At 39.7% G+C, this 6,000-nt stretch overlaps 1 long non-coding RNA gene across 1 annotated transcript; it reads left to right on the forward strand.

Moving 5' to 3' along the window:
* Positions 1 to 4,140: 4,140 nt before the first annotated feature.
* LOC120551108 lies at positions 4,141 to 5,076 on the forward strand. The gene is made up of 4 exons (XR_005637828.1): positions 4,141 to 4,293; positions 4,398 to 4,472; positions 4,607 to 4,714; positions 4,865 to 5,076. It is a non-coding gene; the product is annotated as an uncharacterized LOC120551108 (long non-coding RNA).
* Positions 5,077 to 6,000: the final 924 nt, after the last annotated feature.

Genomic DNA, 6,000 nt, shown 5'->3' on the forward strand with positions numbered 1-6,000 from the left:
GATTTAGACAGGAATACATCCACCTGCTCTTGAAAAGATTGTGAGGCCCATAGTTATTCTTTCTCTATCACATTGCACCACCTTGTGGTGGAAGAGATACAACAAAGAGTGAAAAAGGAAAAAAGAAACCCATACTGTGTATTTAACTGTGTGTTGGTGCAGTAGATTTCACTTCATCGTGTAGTGATAATGTGTTCATGATGAATGAATGAATGAAGAAATGTATTTCAGACATATCAAAAATAAACCAAACAAAGTATCAAGGAAATATACTAATAAGTTAAATAAGCAAAACATTCAATAAACAATAAGCAAACATTGGCCAACTTAGACATGTCTGAAAAGGAGTAGGAAGAAGTATACACTTATTTAATCATACCCCTTTTCCATAACTCAGTAAATTATTATTATTATTATTATTTCATTTACCACATGAAAATCAATAAAAAGGGGTTTCCCTTTCTTCTTTTACAATTAACAGTTTACAAACATTGGCATTGCATCTGTGTAAAATATGACGTGAATAGTCAGAGCAGCAAATAAATATAGTGATTTAATGATAAAAAACGATAAATTTATAACAGTATAAAAAATAAACTATGCACAAAAAGTAAAGGAATTTGTGTTTAGTAGATTGTTTCTTTGTTGTAACAATGCTTATTGGCAATAAATTGTATACCTTTGGAAAGCCTGATTATTTCCCTTTTAAATGGTACCACATTTGTAAGGAACATGCCTTTGTGGGATGAGCAGCAGAGCTGAGTATGTGGGTTGCGCCCATGAAAAATTTGCCAAATCTTCTCTGACAATGCCAAACACAATTTTCTTTGTTGACTCTTGTTTGGTGTTGTTTGGTGGATTGGGTGATTGAAGTCTGAAGTAACAAGACATATTGGCAATTTCACAATTTATTCATTTAACAAACAGGAGCATCAGTAGGGTGTGGGAGAACCATAAACAGCCACAACAGCCTGGCACCTCCTCCTCATGCTGGTCACCAGCCTGGTCACACACTGCTGTGGGTCACAAGTCAGCCAACGTGGTTGTGTTTGTCACTCTGTCACGAACAGCACGCCCAAGCTGATCCCACAAGTGTTCAATGGGGTTGAGGTCAGGACTGCTGGCAGGCCATTCCATCCTCTCCTCTCCCAAATTCTGGAGGTAGTCTCTGATTAAACCCGCTCTATGGGGACGAGCATTGTCATAATAGAGGATAGAGTTTGGTCCCAAACAGTGGAGATATGGGATTTCCACTGGTTGCAGAATTTCATCTTGATATCGCTTTGCATTGAGATTGCCTCCAATGTTGTCAGCACCTGGGGGTACCAGAAGCTCAAAACAAGAGAAAACTCAGATTGGAAAGATAGTCTAGCTAGCTGTCTGAATTTACCCTGCAGAGATCTGAGGAGCAGTTAACCATAGTCCTCATAAATCCACCGGAGTTTAAAATTCCAACACAAAGAAGGCGGAAGGAAATGGACAAAATACCTGCATCCGGCGGAATTTCCTGCCACCGAAGAAATCACGGAGTTGAACATCAAGGATATAGACTAATAGCAACAGCAAAGAAAAGCTGTTTGGCATTGTCAGAGACAATTTGGCAATTTTTTCATGGGCGCAACCCACATACTCAGCTCTGCTGCTCATCCCACAAATGCATGTTCCTTACTTAACAACAGTTTTCATCCCTTCCAGTAGGGTTTTCGACCACACCACAGCTCTGAGACGGCTCTTGTTAAAGTCTTTAATGACATCCACTTAAACACAGATAGTGGCAAAACTTCGGTCTTAGTATTACTTGATCTTAGTTCTGCATTTGACACGGTCGACCATGACATACTGTATTACTAGATCGATTGGAAAACTGGGTTGAACTTTCTGGCACAGTACTAAACTGGTTTGAATCCTACTTAAAGAATAGGGACTACTTTGTGTCTATAGGTAATTATGCATCTGCGCATACAAATATGACGTGCCACAAGGCTCCATTTTGGGGCCTCATCTGCTTAACATCTAGATGCTTCCACTGGCTCAGATTATGGAAAATAAGTTACCATAGTTATGCGGACGACACACAAATTTACATAACCTTATCGCCAGGGGACTATAGTCCAATACAAAAACTGAGTAAGTGCATTGAACAAATTAATGACTGGATGTGCCAGAACTTTCTTAAATGAAATGAAGAAAAAACTGAGGTGTTTGTTTTTGGAGCAAAAGAGGAACAATTTAAAGTGAGCGCTCAGTTTCGAACGACAATGTTGCTGTTTGAGTCCTCACTAAGACCAAGAAAGTGGATCACATCACCTCATGAATGCTCATCAGTATGTTAATGACCCTGGCAGTTCTTTCATTATGTCAAATTATGATGACTGGCGGGGAAAAAGCAAAAAACTTCTCAGACGCTCGGGAATTGCTGCAAATTGAATTATAATTTTGGCCTGTTCTCGCACAGTGTAGGGAAACCTGATCTAATAGACTACCTATATTAATAATACTGTCCAAAACGGCAGGCATTTCAGCACTCAATGACATCTTTGATATACCAGACCTAGATTTAACAGAACTATATATTATATCCAAACAAGCCTTAGTGATAAAGGTGAAGATTATATATAATATTTATAAAAAACTTAGCTGTCTGCCATTTCCCTCTGGAAACAGCCGGTGGACCCCAGAGTGGTGAGGACCTGTATTTGGACCGGGATGGCACAGTTCCGGCACGTTGCCCTCTCTACTGGACCCAATTCAGTACATAGATCCAAGAGCGGAGCTTTAGGGAATCTAAATCGGTATATTAGCATATTAGTCATTGTTATGGTCCCTGAAGCCTCTTTCTCTCCTGATTCTTCCATTGCTGTAGTCCTCTTGCAGTGCCAGCAGTGCCATCATGCAGCATTACGCACGGGGGTCACCGCAGTATTTATATGTTTACAACAATTTGTGATTGTTAACACCTTGCCAAAATCACAGTATCAACTAGTGGTATCCCCCACCCCGAGATACAAGTTGAAGACGAAAGTCTAATAGGCAAACACACTTTTCTTCATGCAGGTTTTGTCACGAACAGTATTAAAGTTCGGACCGATAACGAGGACATTAAGTGTAACGATTGCGGCTGTATTTCCAGACTTTGACATTTGATGATATATGCACAGCATTAAAGACAGATATTTAGTTATTTACACTGTGTTCTGCCGTTATCTAATGTTAGGGTATTTGATGCTATCCTGTATTCCATGGAGTCAGGCCATCTCCTCCTAATGCGCTTAGCGGACAATGTATGATGAGCAAGGACCGATTAAACATTAAGAACTAATTTTTATTAAAGATTTGAGTTGGATTTTACAAGGTGTTTATGGAACAATTCTAACTCAGCTACAAGCGCAAATAACACTGCTGGATTTAATCCTCATGATAACGTGGATGATATGGAGTGAAAAATGTGCGGAGGCATACGTGAACATATTACGAGTAATCGTTATTACCCCATGTACTTTCTGCAGTCTGACATCAGTTCACCACCTCGCCATCTGGCCGCCAATTCCCACTGTCTCCAAAATGTGCGTAGGGCTCACGCATGGGTCAGAATTTGACACATTCTGCCGTCAAGTTTGTTTTTATAAATCACAACCTTTGTGATGTAGCGTGCACGCACATTTCCAGCCCCGTTTTGTGCGTATGCCACGTTTATAAATGAGACCCCTGGTGCTTTCAGCCACACCTCATGGACAAATTCCAGTATTTGAACTTTGTACTAAAAATCTGTTGTCAAACTAAATTTTCCAAGGTGAATAATGAAAATTCAAGCTTAACTTTAATTATATTTCAAGCTCTTTATTCATTTTTGTGTGATCTGTTGTTGATTTTATTATAAAATAATACTACTATTTCAACATTGCACACTGCCCTCCAAATGGTAGTGTTCCAAATGTCACTTATTGGGAAGTTTTGTCTAGGTGTAAGTGCAACTTGTGCTCCACAGGTGTCGTCATGGAGGAGAGGAGACCTTACACAGACCATTTAAAGCTAATATTAACATTGAGTCAGCTGTTTTCTTTTACAAATATGAGTCATAATGGGTCTGACCTTGCTTGAAATGTGACTCTGTTTGTGAATTAAACCCAGCTGACACTTTCAGAGTTAGTGACACACTGGATTTCCATAGATTGTGCAACAAGTCTAAATAAAAAGGACAGTCCGTCCTCAGCCTGACAACGACAGTATAAAGGAAGCTTGCAGCCTGGCAGAAACCATCTGAGGTATCAACACTCCACAGGGACAATTTACCAGGTAAGATATCTTTAAGGTTTTTCAGATGTACATGATTAAAGTGCTCCCAGCTGAATGTGACATTTGATTTCTCACACTTTTCCACCTTTGCTTTATTCAAACAGAGATCGGTGTACAGACACGTGAAAACATGAAGACTGTGATTCTTGCTCTGCTGGTGTTGCTGGTTGTCAGCCACGGTGAGTTCATGTACAGGAAACAACAAACCTCAAAACCAGCCACAAGAATCTGCAGCTCATTAATAATACCTGCTGTAAATTAATATTATTGTTTGTATACAATGGCTCAACATGTTTTTTCTGTCTTTTTCCAGGTGAAGCCTTGACATGATGGTGTGGAGGCTCGAGGAAATGTGCAGGCCGTACAGAGGTCTGCTCTGGCTCCAACGACGTCTGTGCCAGTGTCAGATTTGCTCAATACCGTAAGTATAGGCCGCTCCTTCAGTGTACTGTTCAGATAAAAACAATAGGGACAGAAATACATAAGCCTACCAGTTCAGAGTGATAACTTTCTTTGAAAACTTGTAGAAGTAGTCTAGTAATACATCCTGTGTTTTTCCATGTTTCCACAGCTGCGAACAACAACAATTTCTGGGGTTGCTACACTGAAAGTAACTGCAGGAAGCTGAATTATCCTGGTGTAGCATCTTGCACGTTCTGCAGGACTGACCTGTGTCAGTAATTACGTATCACATCTTCCAGTGACTGAATAATCTGAATAAATGTGCATGTGTTGTGTACTTTTGCATTATCATAATAAAGCTCAGTTGCAGCTTTTGTCCTATTTCACTTTTCATGTCAGTTTTTCAATGTTGTTCTAAGGTTTACCAAAACCACATTGTACTTTTACTTACTGGTGTCTTGTTAATTACAATCGTGTTATAAAGGAGACTTTTGTTCTGGGAAAAAAAAACATTTGAGATACTTTTGCTGGTAAAAGTTAAGTTTTAGCAGCAACTACATAGTTCTAATTTCCATAGTCACAACTTCATATTCATATTTTAATAGGCCTTTTGTATGTCTTTTTAACTACATTACAATTCAATAGGTAGATCTTTTACTATGATGTTTTTGCATACAAGTAGCTTATATTTTTAAGAGTGTCACGAAAAAAACAAACAAAAAAGAAAACATTTGAGGCTGCACATCCATAGTACACCCACACAGGTGATTGTAATCATGTGGCTGATTCGACCTTGTTCTCCAGTCTGTGTGGCTGTGTGACTGTACGTGATGACATCTCCCTGACTCTCCTGTTAGCTCTGTTGCAACTGTTAGGGCGGGACACATGACACCTTTGTCATCCTTTTTTGTTATGTTTATGTGGCATTTTTACCTTCATTAGACAGTTTCACAGAGCAGATTTAGACAGGAATACATCCACCTGCTCTTGAAAAGATTGTGAGGCCCATAGTTATTCTTTCTCTATCACATTGCACCACCTTGTGGTGGAAGAGATACAACAAAGAGTGAAAAAGGAAAAAAGAAACCCATACTGTGTATTTAAAGTGATGGTTCGGAGCAATTCACCCTAGGGTCCTCTGCACCATGACCTCGAGCCAAACACCCCTCAGAAGCTTAATTCGGTCTAACATTGGGAGTAGCGGAGTAGCGTATCAGCTGAATAGCTTAAGCGACGGGGGACCCCACCGTTTGTATCTCGTAATTTCACTTCCCACTAATATCGCACGAATGATACCAAACGTCT

This window comes from Perca fluviatilis, chromosome 21 (assembly GCF_010015445.1).
Source record: "Perca fluviatilis chromosome 21, GENO_Pfluv_1.0, whole genome shotgun sequence".
Lineage (NCBI taxonomy): Eukaryota > Metazoa > Chordata > Actinopteri > Perciformes > Percidae > Perca > Perca fluviatilis.